Consider the following 15,353-nt stretch of genomic DNA (forward strand, 5'->3'; position numbering starts at 1 on the left):
GGGAGAAAGCTTCACTTGCAGAGCTCAGGCGATGCTGGATGTCAGCCCTTGTGGAAAGATAACTGCCCAGGTAGGAGAAGTGAGCAACACTTTCCAATATTACACCATTGAGTTGGACTTGTGGCACTCTAGGGGGGTTGTTTTGTGCTTGTTGATGCATCACTTTGATTTTTTGGAAGTTGCATAATATGCCAAGCATTTCGTAAGCTTCTGTGAAGATATTTAGGATGGTTTGGAGGTCATCCTCTGAGTGTGCACACACTACGTTGTCATCAGCATACTGAAGCTCTTTGATGGAAGATACGGTAACCTTACTCTTTGCTTTCAGCCTACTCAGATTAAAGAGCTTTCCATCTGTTAGATATATAATTTCTACTCTGGTGGGGAGTTTCCCTTCGACAAAGTGTCGGATCATGGCATTAAATAGAATGAATAGAGTTAGGGCGATAACACAACCCTGTTTAACACCTGATCGCACTGTGAATGGTTCACTTTGAGAGCCATTGTTATCTGTGATTGTTGCTGTCATATTATCACGGAGGAACCGAATGATGTTATCTGGGCAACTAATTTTCAGAAGGACAGTCCACAGGGCATTACGATTTACAGTGTTGAAGGCCTTAGTCAGGTCAATAAAGGCCATAGGCAGGCAGGTATCCCATCAGGTTCGCTGGCTTTGTTGTTGTTCATCTCTAATTTGTTTTTGCGGAATTTGTGAGAGGACTTCAGCAGCTACAGATAGTTGTGGTTAAGGAGATGTTGGTAATGTTCTTTCCATCACAGTGCAATAGCTTTTTTATTAGAAGTGTGGTACTGTCTGTTGAGCATAGGGGGCATGCCATGATTTATTGGCCCATAGATGGTCTTTGTGGCTTTAATGAAACTCTGTGCATCATGAGTGTTGGCTAAGTGCTGGATCTCTTGAGCATTTTTTTATCCACCAGGTGTTCATGGGCTGCAACAATTGATCTTTTTATTTTGGTCCAGTGTTCCTCAATGTTATCAGGGAACTCCGAAAGTAGATGGACCTTAAGAGTACTTTGGAAGCAATCCCACTTAATGGGATCTTGAAGGGCTTCAGTGTTTATTTTGCGCCTTGGTTTCCTTCCTTGAAGCCTGCGTTGAGGTATAATTTTGATAGCCATTGCGGACCGTATTAATCAGTGATCTGTCCAGCAGTCGTCGGCACTCCTCATAGCTCTGGTAAGGAGTACTTCATGGCAGTCTTCAGCTTGGACAATTGCATTGTCTAAGAGGTGCCAGTGGTTCGACTGAGGGTGCCTCCATGATTTAAATTTACAGTAGGACCTTGGAAGTTCAACGGAATCGGTTCCGGATGTCCGTTCAACTTCCCAAAATGTTTGAAAACCAAATCGTGGCTTCTGATTGGCTGCAAGAAGCTACTGCTGCCAATCAGAAGCCATGGAAGCCCCGCCAGACGTTTGGGTTCCAAAAGAATGTTCACAAACCAGAACAATCACTTCCGGGTTTGCGCCATTGTTGGAGCCAAAATGTCCAAGTTCCAGGGCATTCGGAATCCAAGGTACAACTGTGTGTGTGTGTGTGTGTGTGTGTGTGTGTATATATATATATATATGCTTTCGTAGATTTTCACGGGTACAGGAATGCAGGTTTTGGTGTCTTCGGGTGTCTTCCCGTGTAAGAGTTGGGGTGTCTAGGCGACGTTTCGACGAGGTCTCACTCGTCATCTTCAGGCTGGTGCTTACGGCTTCTTGTTACTGGAACAGAGCAGGATCTCAGTGTTTGAGTTCCTATAAATACTGTTGAGGGGGTGTGGTGTATTCTGGGCAGAGAGGAAGTTCCCAGGATAGTGTGACTTTTCTTCTTTTGTTCCTTAATTACTTGAGGGATATCTTGAGTGATTTCTTGAGTGATATTCTGAGTACCACTTAGGAGGGTCATTAAGAGTGGATTAGTTGCTAAAGCTTTCGTGTCTTGACCTCTTGAGCTTGTGAAGAGTTTTTCTGAGAAGATGGCTGTACTGCACTTAGTTGTGTTCTGGCTTGGCTTCGTGTATAGGGGCGAGCTGTGGTTTTGTGCCCTGTGCCAGTCAGATCTGTGTAGGGATTGCAGGGGGGTGTAGCATCCGGAGGTGCCACTATGGTTTGGCTACTGGATGGTGTCTGTAATTTATCTGTGGAGAGGGTCTGGGTTTGGGTCTGGTGTGGTTGATTGGTGATGGTGTTCTGTGTGCCTCTGGTTCTGGTGTCGGTTTTTGTGGGGAGGGCTAATTTCCAGATGTCTGGCAGGCGGGACGTGTCGTCACGCTTGTTCATGTTGTGAGGGTGTTTCTCTATCTCGATGGCTTCCATGATTATTCTCTTGTGGTGATGTTCCATGTTAAAGAGCAATTTGGAATCTGCAAAATTAATTTCGTGTCCTGTTTCTTTCATGTGTTGGAAAAGAGAGGAGGTTTTTTCTTCTTTTTTGACGGCATTCTTGTGTTCTGCGATACGTGCATTTATTCGTCTGTTTGTTTGTCCAATGTACGTGGCTGGGCAGACTTTGCAGGGTATTTCATAGACCCCTTGGTTTTCCAACTGGATTTTATCTTTGGGGTTTCTGAGGATATTGGCTATTTTTTGGTTGGTGCAAAAGGCTGTTTTGATATTGTGTTTATGGAGGATTTTGCTAATTTTATCTGTAGTGCCCTTGATATAAGGAAGGAGGGCCATGCCATTGTTTTCCTCTGTGTCTTGGTTTTTTGGGGGTGTTTCTTTTTGGATTAGCTTCGTAACCCTGTTTTGCTGGTATCCATTGGCGATTAACACATTTGAGAGATTCTGTAACTCAGTTGTCAAGTGGTCTTTGTCAGCCAGGCGTTTGGTTCTGGAGATGAGAGTCTTGGCTACGGAGTTTATTTGTGCAGGGTGGTGGTGTGATTGTGCATGTAAGTAGCGGTTGGTGTGTGTTTTTTCCGGTAGATGGTGTGTCCTAGGGAGCCATCAGGTTTTTTGTAGATTAGGACGTCAAGGAAGGGAAGTTGGTTGTTGGCTTCTATTTCCATAGTGAATTGTATTTTGGGGTGTAGGCTGTTGAGATGTGTGAGGAAGCTATCTAGTTTTTCTTTCCCGTGTGGCCAAATTACAAAGGTGTCGTCAACATATCTGAGCCAAAGTTTGGGTTTGTGTTCTGACTTGTCTAAAGCATTGGTTTCAAAGTGTTCCATGTACAGATTTGCGATGACCGGTGAGAGGGGTGATCCCATAGGTGCTCCTTCTATCTGTTTGTATCTTTGTCCATTGTGGATGAAGTACGTGTTGGTTAGGCAGTGGTTGGTCAGGTCCAGGATGTATTCGGGGGGATTGTATTTGTTTTGGATGGCTGTCAAGGCTTCATTAATGGGCACTTGTGTGAAGAGAGATACAACATCGAAGCTCACAAGTAGGTCATCGGGATGTAGGTTTTGCTTCTTTATTGTTTCTATGAACTGGAAGGAGTTAGTAACGTGTGAAGCGATGGATTCTGCATAGGGCTGAAGTTGCTTAGCGAGAAATTTAGCGAGATTTTGTAGAGGTGAGCCTATGGAGCTGACTATTGGTCTGAGTGGTGTTCCTTCTTTGTGTATCTTGGGGAGACCGTAGAGTTTGGGGCATCTGGATGATTTTTCTCTGGGGATGATTCTTAGCTGGATTTCTTCACTGATAGGAGAGGCTTTTATTTTGGATTTGGTGGTTTTCCACCTATCTGGAAAAAACCACCAAATCCAAAATAAAAGCCTCTCCTATCAGTGAAGAAATCCAGCTAAGAATCATCCCCAGAGAAAAATCATCCAGATGCCCCAAACTCTACGGTCTCCCCAAGATACACAAAGAAGGAACACCACTCAGACCAATAGTCAGCTCCATAGGCTCACCTCTACAAAATCTCGCTAAATTTCTCGCTAAGCAACTTCAGCCCTATGCAGAATCCATCGCTTCACACGTTACTAACTCCTTCCAGTTCATAGAAACAATAAAGAAGCAAAACCTACATCCCGATGACCTACTTGTGAGCTTCGATGTTGTATCTCTCTTCACACAAGTGCCCATTAATGAAGCCTTGACAGCCATCCAAAACAAATACAATCCCCCCGAATACATCCTGGACCTGACCAACCACTGCCTAACCAACACGTACTTCATCCACAATGGACAAAGATACAAACAGATAGAAGGAGCACCTATGGGATCACCCCTCTCACCGGTCATCGCAAATCTGTACATGGAACACTTTGAAACCAATGCTTTAGACAAGTCAGAACACAAACCCAAACTTTGGCTCAGATATGTTGACGACACCTTTGTAATTTGGCCACACGGGAAAGAAAAACTAGATAGCTTCCTCACACATCTCAACAGCCTACACCCCAAAATACAATTCACTATGGAAATAGAAGCCAACAACCAACTTCCCTTCCTTGACGTCCTAATCTACAAAAAACCTGATGGCTCCCTAGGACACACCATCTACCGGAAAAAAACACACACCAACCGCTACTTACATGCACAATCACACCACCACCCTGCACAAATAAACTCCGTAGCCAAGACTCTCATCTCCAGAACCAAACGCCTGGCTGACAAAGACCACTTGACAACTGAGTTACAGAATCTCTCAAATGTGTTAATCGCCAATGGATACCAGCAAAACAGGGTTACGAAGCTAATCCAAAAAGAAACACCCCCCAAAAACCAAGACACAGAGGAAAACAATGGCATGGCCCTCCTTCCTTATATCAAGGGCACTACAGATAAAATTAGCAAAATCCTCCATAAACACAATATCAAAACAGCCTTTTGCACCAACCAAAAAATAGCCAATATCCTCAGAAACCCCAAAGATAAAATCCAGTTGGAAAACCAAGGGGTCTATGAAATACCCTGCAAAGTCTGCCCAGCCACGTACATTGGACAAACAAACAGACGAATAAATGCACGTATCGCAGAACACAAGAATGCCGTCAAAAAAGAAGAAAAAACCTCCTCTCTTTTCCAACACATGAAAGAAACAGGACACGAAATTAATTTTGCAGATTCCAAATTGCTCTTTAACATGGAACATCACCACAAGAGAATAATCATGGAAGCCATCGAGATAGAGAAACACCCTCACAACATGAACAAGCGTGACGACACGTCCCGCCTGCCAGACATCTGGAAATTAGCCCTCCCCACAAAAACCGACACCAGAACCAGAGGCACACAGAACACCATCACCAATCAACCACACCAGACCCAAACCCAGACCCTCTCCACAGATAAATTACAGACACCATCCAGTAGCCAAACCATAGTGGCACCTCCGGATGCTACACCCCCCTGCAATCCCTACACAGATCTGACTGGCACAGGGCACAAAACCACAGCTCGCCCCTATACACGAAGCCAAGCCAGAACACAACTAAGTGCAGTACAGCCATCTTCTCAGAAAAACTCTTCACAAGCTCAAGAGGTCAAGACACGAAAGCTTTAGCAACTAATCCACTCTTAATGACCCTCCTAAGTGGTACTCAGAATATCACTCAAGAAATCACTCAAGATATCCCTCAAGTAATTAAGGAACAAAAGAAGAAAAGTCACACTATCCTGGGAACTTCCTCTCTGCCCAGAATACACCACACCCCCTCAACAGTATTTATAGGAACTCAAACACTGAGATCCTGCTCTGTTCCAGTAACAAGAAGCCGTAAGCACCAGCCTGAAGATGACGAGTGAGACCTCGTCGAAACGTCGCCTAGACACCCCAACTCTTACACGGGAAGACACCCGAAGACACCAAAACCTGCATATATATATATATATATATATATATATATATATATATATATATTGTTGAAAGTATGTGTTGGTAATAACAAGGTTTTGCACTGCACATAGAGTCAAAAGAAAGATTCTGTTCTGGTTGCTATTGCCAATTCCTTCTTTCCCAATAGTCCCAGGCCACAGATCAAAATCTTGCCCAACTCCTGCATTAAAATCAACCAGGAGGATAATATTATCCTCCTTAGGGGTCTCTGATAGGATGATATCCAGCTGAGAGTAAAATTTATCTTTAATGTCTTCATCGACATCCTGTGTTGGTGCATAAGCACTTAGAATAGTAGCCTGTTGGTTTTTGGTGAGTTTTATTCAAAGAGTTGAAAGTCGTTCATTAATGCCAGTAGGGACTTTTGACAAGAGCTTCACAAGATCGTTTTTGATAGTAAAGCCTACTCCATGTATTCAATGTTCTTGTTCAGCGAGTGTTTTAGTATCATCATTATGCTGTCCAAGTCCTGAGACTCAGTGAGCATACACAAGAGCTTCTGCAGAAAGATTTGTGTTACAGGGCTCAGATCTTGGAACAGCCTTTTATAAACATAAAAGAAGTGTCACTGTTTTGATACAGAAGATTTGTAGACATTACTCTTTCAGATATAGCATTATTTCAAGGTTCAATTAAACACTCGCCTTCCCGTTACACTCTTTGATTCTGGTGCTACCAGTGTAAGTCTCCAAATGGGGGATTCTGGGAGTTTTGCAGGATAGGACAAGAAGGCACTTAGGCCCTTCAGCATGTACACCAAGGGCTGAGCTAATGAGCTAATGACCCTTCACAATAATTAATATACAATCCAGCACAATTCTGTGTATCTTAACTTAGCTTTAATTACATAATAATTAAAGTTTTATATTACAGATGCATGATCATAAACATTACAACTGCTTTATATGGACTAGTCAGCTTTGTAATGCTTATCAAATCGTTCTGAAATAGCTCTTAATATATTTCCTGGCCTTTTTTGTTGTTTATCCCGAAGATTTTCAATTGCAGTCTTTGCCTGTTGAAAGAAGAACAAAGGAATATTGTGTTATATCAATATATTGCAAAATGGATATTCACAGTTATTCATATTTGTGAGGAAAAAGCTAAAGGGATCAGAACCAGCAGAATAAAGAATCGCATTTTCCCCCAGTTACAGATGTGCAATATGACAGTCCTTGTCCCACAATCCTCAAGATTGACTTTTTCAGCATGGAGGGTTGGGCAAGAGCAGACAGGGCCAGGAAACCCCACTAGGAAACTGTTCATCTCTCCGTGAATCCAGTGAATCTTTATGTTTTTTTTTACCAAGAGCACTGTATGAGAATGGCAGAGATACAACCACACATAAGTGCCTTGGGCTGCTTGGTACGAATTAGTTTTCCTGCATGGTTGTTACCTCCAGCTATGTGAGGAAAACTGCAGAAATGCTATTGAGTTATATTTCACTATGCTCAGTGCTATTTTTCCAGAAAAAGAGGTGCCTGAACTCACTATGAACACCTCCCTCGTTCTCTTAGAATGGCAATGGCTGACAGGGCTAGTGAGAAAAAACAGTCACCTCCTGGTTACATGCCTGAAAACAGCACAACAGGGCATGGGTGAAAATAGCAGAGTAGCATGGAGTCGCATTCACATATTGCAATAAATCACACAAACATCAGAAGTTCTTCAGTAATAGTTTTTGTTATGTACTAAGCTTGGATCCTAGAACAACAGGCAAGTAGTATCCTAGAATGCAACAACAGGTTAGCTTGCAGGAGAAGACCAATCAGGCTCCAGGAGGAAGTTAATCAGTCTATTAAGCTGGTAGGATCGTAGAATGCAACAACGGATTGGCCTGCAGGAAAATACCAATCAGGCTCCAGGAGGGAAGCAGAATCAGCCAGTCAGATGGGACTCATTGTGTAAATAATGTATATAAAATCCTGAGGTTGGGGGAGGGCAATTAAATCACTGTTTTACAAGCTGCAATAAAGAGCATGAAATCACTACAGGTCTCCGAGTATATTTCTGTTTTACTGAGGCTTAAGAGCATATAGTGCTTACTGGGTCCCACACTAGGGGCCTTGGAGGAACCCTCTGGGGCAGATTCTGGGGCATGTGGTGGGTAGAAGAAGTCCTATTGCATGAGCAGATCTTTGTGCAGCACTACATAAAATGCATAGGTTTTTCGTGGTCTCAACAATTTACGGAGAGGGAAAGCTGACTGATGGACATAATGCACAAAAGTCAATATAATGAACCCTATCTCTGGTCGTATAGAATGAGCAAGTCAATAGGCAGAATACAATTTAGAACTGAAAGAGAGAAACCAACAGGAAAACAATATTCTGCTTTTATACTTCCAGGTGTAGAGTTAACTTACTTTTTCAGCCAGCTCTGCAGCTGTTATATTTGGATCATATGGGATGGGTTCTCCAATATATGTCCTCAGTTTCACTGGAAATCCTCCATATATGGGAAGGTAGATAAGTCGTGTTTTCTCATATAACCATCTTGTCAGCCCTATGTTTGAAAGGGAAACGAGTCTGAAAGAAAGCTACCCCATATCAAAATTGAAATGAGTTGGCATTCTGAGTTTTTAGCAATTCCAGCCATGTCGGAGCCCGCCGCAGAGAGGAAGAGTTAAATAGTTAAGTGAGACTTTTGGAAAAGAAAAAGCAAAGCCACTTCCGGCTTGCCCAGGAGGTGGGGTTGCGGGCTTCACGCCCACCCCACGTGAGCGGGGGCTGGTCGCAGCCCCCGCGAGAAGGGAAATCCCGGCCAGGCCTGCCCCCCCAGCCAGACAATCAGCTGGGGGGCCGGCGGAGAGGGGGCTCGCCCTCTTTTCACCGGCTAGGTGTCTCGTGTCTTTATTTATCCTGGTGGGGGGCGGGAACTCGCCACGCAACATATCTTTTCAGCTCTTCAAAAAGATCAAAAGCTGTAAAATATACTGCAGAATATGTTTTTTCCCCTGCTCAGTTCCCCTCTATGCTGGGGCTCCTACCACTTTTATATATTATAGCTATCTTTAAAATCTAATAAAAAACTTAGCAAGGACATGTTCACTCAGTCCTGAGACAGGCAGCACAGCTTTTGCAGATCCGTGTACACTGAATAAACTCTACTAGAAGGTATTCTGTTTTTTAAATTATATATTATTAATATGTTTATTGCCTGAAAGCAGATTTCTTGATCAACCAAGGTACTCACTTGTGTTTCCAATGTTCCTGTATGCTTCACAAATGTTTTGTGTAAATATAGGGATGATGGGCTAAAAGAATAAAATCAAAAATCAAAATCAAAGGTAGCTGAGAACTGGAGAATTACTTCACCCCACCCGCTCCACCTTTATTTTGGTTAAGGACTAGGAATAATGCTCCCCATCTGGCATTACAATGACAAGCCAGACGTAATTGACTTCAAATTGCACATGCTGTCCCCCAGATTTTCAAGAATTGAAAAAGAAAAAAGCTATTTTTCTTTTTAAATGTAAGTGATTATAACAGCTTTTTTTTAAAAAAAAGCAGGGGTGGGAAATACTTGGACCTCCAGATATCATCTGACCCTATCTTTTAAATCTAAGAAAAGCTATCTTTTAAATATAAGAAAAAACTAATCAAGGACATGTTCACTCAGTCCTGAGACAGGCAGCAAAACTTTTGCAGATCAGTGTACATTGAATAAACTCTACTAGAAAGTAGTAAAAAGATATTCTGTTTCTAAAAAATGTATATTATTATAAAATGCTTATTGCCTGAAAGCAGATTTCTTGATCAACCAAAGTACTCACTTGACTTTCCAATGTTCCTGTATGCTTCAAGAATTGAAGAGGAAAAAAGCTATTTTTCTTTTTAAATGTAATTGATTTTAATAGCTTTAAAACAAACAAACAAAAAAAGCAGTGGTGGGAAAAACAGATATCATTTGACCCCCAAACAGGGGATTTGCCATCCTCAACTACTTAGGATGCTAGATCAAGGATATCAACACATTACGTCTTATCTAGGATAATCGTGAAGGCAATGCAAATTGCACAAAGATCACTCACCACTTTTGCCTCCAAAGCTATCCGAGCGAAACCTGTGCGGTTACCCCACATTATGTTGTAGTCAGTACTGAAGTTTCCTTCTCTAGCTCCACCAGTGAATGGCCTTTCTTCAAAATTTCCACAGATTCAACTTTATTGAAATATTTCAACCTGGCCGCATCACAAGCCGTCTTCCACCCTGACAAAATAAGACCCAAATAGAAGAATGCATTTTTTGTGAAACTTATTTAGGAAATAGTGTGGATACAATACAAGTGTCATTATTCCAAACATATTGCACTATTATGGATCACAATCATAGCTCTCTGCCAATCCATTTCAACTAGGATTTCATGGAGGGGGACTTTATGCTAATTCCTCTTTTGCTCAGATGTTCTGACAGTAGGGTGAGAGTGCTGAGGTGGCCACCTTTTTAGACATGGGTTCCTCAAGTGAAGTTTGTAGTACATTTAGGTTTGCATTATGATAAAAATACAGTCCATAGTGCTTGCTGCACCACCCAAAACTTCAATCCCTTTAGGCTGCAGAGCTTTTGGATACATTACAGTGGTACCACAGGTTACATATGCTTCAGGTTACATACGCTTCAGGTTCCAGACTCCGCTAACCCAGAAATAGTAGCTAGTAGCTTCAAGAACACTATCCAACCATCTTGTCCTCTGTTGTCCCCTTCTCCTTGTGCCCTCCATCTTTCCCAACACCAGGGTCTTTTCCAGGGAGTCTTCTCTTCTCATGAGGTGGCCAAAGTATTGGAGTCTCAGCTTCAGGATCTGTCCTTCCAGTGAGCACTCAGGGCTGATTTCCTTAAGAATGGAGAGGTTTGATCTTCTTGCAGTCCATGGGACTCTCAAGAGTCTCCTCCAGCACCATAATTCAAAAGCATCAATTCTTCAGCAATCAGCCTTCTTTATGGTCCTGCTCTCAGTTCCATACACCATCTGCTGTCACCATCTGCAGTGATCATGGAGCCCAAGAAAGTAAAATCTCTCACTGCCTCCATTTCTTCCCCTTCTATTTGTCAGGAGGTGATGGGACCAGTGGCCATGATCTTCATTTTTTTGATGTTGCGCTTCAAACCATATTTTGCGCTCTCCTCTTTCACCCTCATTAAAAGATTCTTTAATTCCTCCTCACTTTCTGCCACTCCCATTTCTTTAAGAACTTGCCATGGTTTGCTGTGGTCGACACAGTCAAAGGCTTTTGCATAGTCAATGAAGCAGAAGTAGATATCTTTCTAGACTCTCTAGCTTTCTCCATAATCCAGTGCATATTTGCAATTTGGTCTCTGATTCCTCTGCCCCTTCTAAATCCAGCTTGCACTTCTGGGAGTTCTCGGTCCACATACTGCTTGAGCCTTCCTTGTAGAATTTTAAGCATAACCTTGCTAGCATGTGAAATGAGTGCAATTGTGCAGTAGTTGGGGCATTCTTTGGCACTGCCCTTCTTTGGGATTGGGATGTAGACTGATCTTCTCCGATCCTCTGGCCACTGCTGAGTTTTCCAAACTTGCTGGCATATTGAGTGTAGCACCTTAACAGCATCATCTTTTAAAATTTTAAATAGTTCAGCATATGCTGCATTAATTAACCAGTAGAATACCCCTGAAGAGCACACTGTGCAACTGGGCCACATTGGGCTTGGTCCTTCTTTCCTTCCTTCCATGAACTTTCTGTGGTGTCATCAGAGGAAGATGATGTGGGGGGAGTGGCAGGGGAGGGCCATGAACACTACAACAAGGGTGCCACATGTGTTTGATTGCAGTGTCACATGGGGGCATATAAGCTGTGGGGGGGAGTGCTTGATTGGCCATGTGTTTGGGTGGGGCCATGTTTTCTGGGATCTGTGTGCAGATTTGGTGATTGGTTGGACTTGCTATCGAAGCCACAAACATGTCTTTGCGGCTTCACTTGGGCTTCTGCCCCTTTACTTAGCTGTAGCTCCCACCCCATCCCAGCTGCCACCCAGTGGTGTTTGAATACAGAGGATTTTGCGCGGGTGGTTTGCTAGTGCAGATGCTCCCAAGCAGAATCCCATACTTTGCATTGTTCTTTCCAGTAAGGAATATCCATCTTTACTAATGACTGAATTTTGCAAAACTCTTTGTACTTGAGGATATCTTCAACTTTGAGATGCGTTTTCCTAAACCTTGTAGTATTCTAGTATTAAAGTCAGCAGCAATTATTATATGAGAGCCTGCAGTTACAGCATAGAAATCAGATGTCACATTATCCAGATTCCTTCAGATCTTAGATCCCTGAGGAAGAATGTAGACAAGTTGTACAAGAAAGCATGGAATTTCTGCATAGAAGCACAGGAATTGTTTTACTCTAGTAACTGCCATTACTAGAGTAAAAGAAGAAGAAGAAGAAGCTCTCTCAGAGCTGTTTTGAGGTCAGATAAGGTTTTCCTGCAATCTGTGATCAGGGCCAAAAGACCCATGTTGACATGTTGTATTGGAAACATAGCCTGATTCAAATATGATGCCTGAAACATTATTGGGAGAAGAGGTTGATGTTGTAAATGGCCAAAAGCAAGCCTGCAGTTTCCAACTTCCTTTTTTGTGAGGACACTTGGTGATATTTCATGTGTTGTTTTTCACCTGCTTGCCTGATACACTGTTTTATATTTCATAGCATTGTTTTATATCTTATAGCATTATTTTATATTGTATTTCACATATTTTATGTAAAAAAGCATGAGTTAAATTTAATAACTTACCTGGAAACCGATATATGGCATGATCAATTATTGTAAAGCACTCTCTCCCTGTCTCCTTGAAAAGTCTAGCGACAAGCAAGAAATAGTCAATAGTACAAACTGGGTGATAATAGATAATAAGCACTGGTCCTTTAGGGAGATGTTCCATGCCAAAAACTTCATAACCTGAAATAATATGAAATGCAATAAATAAATGTTATTTTGTTGAAAAATAAATGGAATATTGCAATCTTTTATTGGAAGAAAACACTGTGGTTCAGAAAACTGTAATTTACGATCAGTTAAAAAGCTCTCCTATATGTTGCAGCATTCTGGATACTAGGTTGTCATCCACACGGACCAGGACTTTCTCTGTTGTGCTCACATATAAATGATATTTCTCAACACTCTGGGATGCAATGAGAACATAAGATGGATCCTCTTGATCAAGCCAAAGCTCTCTGTATTCCATCATCCTCTTTCACGCAGTGTTCATCCAAATTAGCAGCCATCATCATATCACCACATCCTGTGCTGACAAATTCCATGGTTTGTGTCCAGAGTTTATGCTTCAGGGTTACCTAGTGATTTACCAAGCTCAAGAAAATAGCACCCTCAAAGTCTCACTACATGATGATATACTCATTAAATTTGCTGTGTACCCACCACACAGTTAAAGCCAGTAGTGGTAACTATTGTTCCAGGGCCTCAAGTCTGAAATTCTGATGCTCAGTCCTATGAAAGTATAGTAGCTGAATTATGGGTATGAAAGAAACATTTACTCACCATGCCATATCTTTCCAAATATATCTAAAACTTGAGCCGTAACTTGCTTTGGCTTTTTCCAACATTTGGTATCAAAATCAGTTTCTTGCTGGTTATTCATCTTCTTGTAGACATACAGTATAGCAAAAATGAGAGAGCACAGATAAACAAATACGTCATTATAATGATTGAACAAAGCAAAATCATACGCAACCACCAAGAGTAAGCCCCTGAGCTCAGGTATTCTTCCATGGACTCAAAACTAATCCAGTTTCCCAGCGTTTGAGTAAAGAAGCTCATGGTTTCCTGATATGAAGCCCCACGTGTATGCCAAGGAAGGAAACCTTCTTTGGCTTTGATGGTATTTTCAATGACTGTTTACCTGGAAAACAGAAAATGCAGTATATAAGTTTGAACTGCCATTCCAGAAGCGTTCATGATTACATGAAATCTCCTGCTATGTAATATTTTCCTAGTTTCCCCCACTGTAACTTGCCAAGTAGATACAAGTAGATACAAAATGACAAGTGTATCACTCCATTTATTTCTTGTAAAGCAAGCTGGTTTCAGTCCACTGCTGAAGTATTAAGGAACGTGAGAAAGGGTCACTTTTCTTTGAGTCAGCAGAAATGGTTCCCCGCCTCCTAAAAGTGTAGCTGCATGCATCTTGTGACTGTCTTCTTTGTGTTGCTGGGCAAACTAACACATATCCCAGGATAGATAAAGAACTCATGTTTCAGCATTCACTGTTGTGGGGCATTGGAGACATGGATACTGTTGGAATGATCTGCGGAAGATGTGTTGGATTTGTGAAGAGCTTATCTGAAGGAAGTTAGACACATTGCAAGACGTCTACACAGAGGGAACTCTGGCAGTTGCAGGACTTTTTTGAGCAAGTGGACTTTGCACTTTCTGTGTGCACTTTTCCTCAGCAAAAACTTTATACGTCGAAACGCTCTCTGGGCTCAGAGAGTGAAGACTTCTTGTAGCAGAGAGTGTGTGTGTCTTTGTGCCTCCAAAGTAAAAGCGATCTCTGCTACACAGTTGTTTCTTGTACTGAGGCTATCCACTCGTCTTAAATTATGTGGAGCGAACACAACACCAAACAAGAGGGAGGGTGGGGAAAATAGTGAGCTGATGGGTGGCAGCATTTTGGAATTCACTGCAAAGTGCCTCTTTCTGGGGATGTGAAGTGGAATAGCAGCATTGCTGCCAGAGAAGAACAGGTGCCGATGGCCAAACCCTGTTTTCACTGCCTCTAGAACTTCTTTCACGTTGGTTTATTGGGGACCATGCCACAGTACACAGCCATTGCATTTTTGTCTACAAATTACTAAGTCATCTGAAAACCCATTACCTTTACATAGTTGAATTGCATATTTTTTATTTTACTCTACCTTCACTACCTCTTTCAACAAAGGGAAAGAGACAAAATTGATAAGGGTGGGTGGGGGGCTTTAAAACACAACTGTTTTGATTCCAATAATAGCTGTGTTATAGGGAGGAATTAAATTTCTGCTTCTCAGTGTTATAATACAGTGGTACCTTGGGTTACATATGCTTCAGGTTACATACGCTTCAGGTTACACACTCCGCTAAACCAGAAATAGCACTTCAGGTTAAGAAATTTGCTTCAGGATAAGAACACGGCGGCACAGCAACAGCAGGAGGCCCCATTAGCTAAAGTGGTGCTTCAGGTTAAGAACAGTTTCAGGTTAAGAACGGACCTTTGGAACGAATTAAGTACTTAACCCGAGATACCACTGTTTCTGAAAAGCTGTAAGTGCTTAATTTCATCTCCGCAAATAGAGAACATCCTAGCTGTGTTTTAAGTTAACAATGTGGAAACAGGCTAAGATTTTCATACAGCTGGTTTTTACTCACACATACAGACAAGACAGCATTTCTCTCTTTCTCTCTGCTGATCTCTGCACAGGAACTGACAAATAACACTACTACTAGCACATTTGCAAAACTAAGCAAGGATCGTTTGTTGAGATTGCAGGGGGTTGACTAGATGACCCATTGGGCCCCTTCCAACTCTACAGTT

At 42.1% G+C, this 15,353-nt stretch overlaps 2 long non-coding RNA genes and 1 pseudogene across 3 annotated transcripts in view; 2 read left to right on the forward strand and 1 right to left on the reverse strand.

Moving 5' to 3' along the window:
• Window positions 1–15,353, forward strand: part of LOC310713628 — a 28,347-nt gene that overhangs the window by 11,898 nt on the left and 1,096 nt on the right. The gene's annotated exons all lie outside the window — the stretch shown is intronic.
• LOC310713629 lies at window positions 1,541–8,295 on the forward strand. The gene is made up of 3 exons (XR_014529362.1): window positions 1,541–1,555; window positions 5,842–6,815; window positions 8,165–8,295. It is a non-coding gene; the product is annotated as an uncharacterized lncRNA (long non-coding RNA).
• Window positions 6,626–13,603, reverse strand: LOC310713603 (DGAT1/2-independent enzyme synthesizing storage lipids-like; annotated as a pseudogene). Its single transcript, XR_014530105.1, has 6 exons — window positions 13,325–13,603; window positions 12,560–12,724; window positions 9,842–10,019; window positions 9,004–9,064; window positions 8,174–8,313; window positions 6,626–6,823 (listed from the first exon to the last, which is right to left on the reverse strand). The product of XR_014530105.1 is annotated as a DGAT1/2-independent enzyme synthesizing storage lipids-like (transcript).

The sequence above is a fragment of the Podarcis liolepis genome, assembly GCF_965112155.1.
Source record: "Podarcis liolepis genome assembly, chromosome: 8".
Classification (NCBI taxonomy): Eukaryota; Metazoa; Chordata; class Lepidosauria; order Squamata; family Lacertidae; genus Podarcis; species Podarcis liolepis.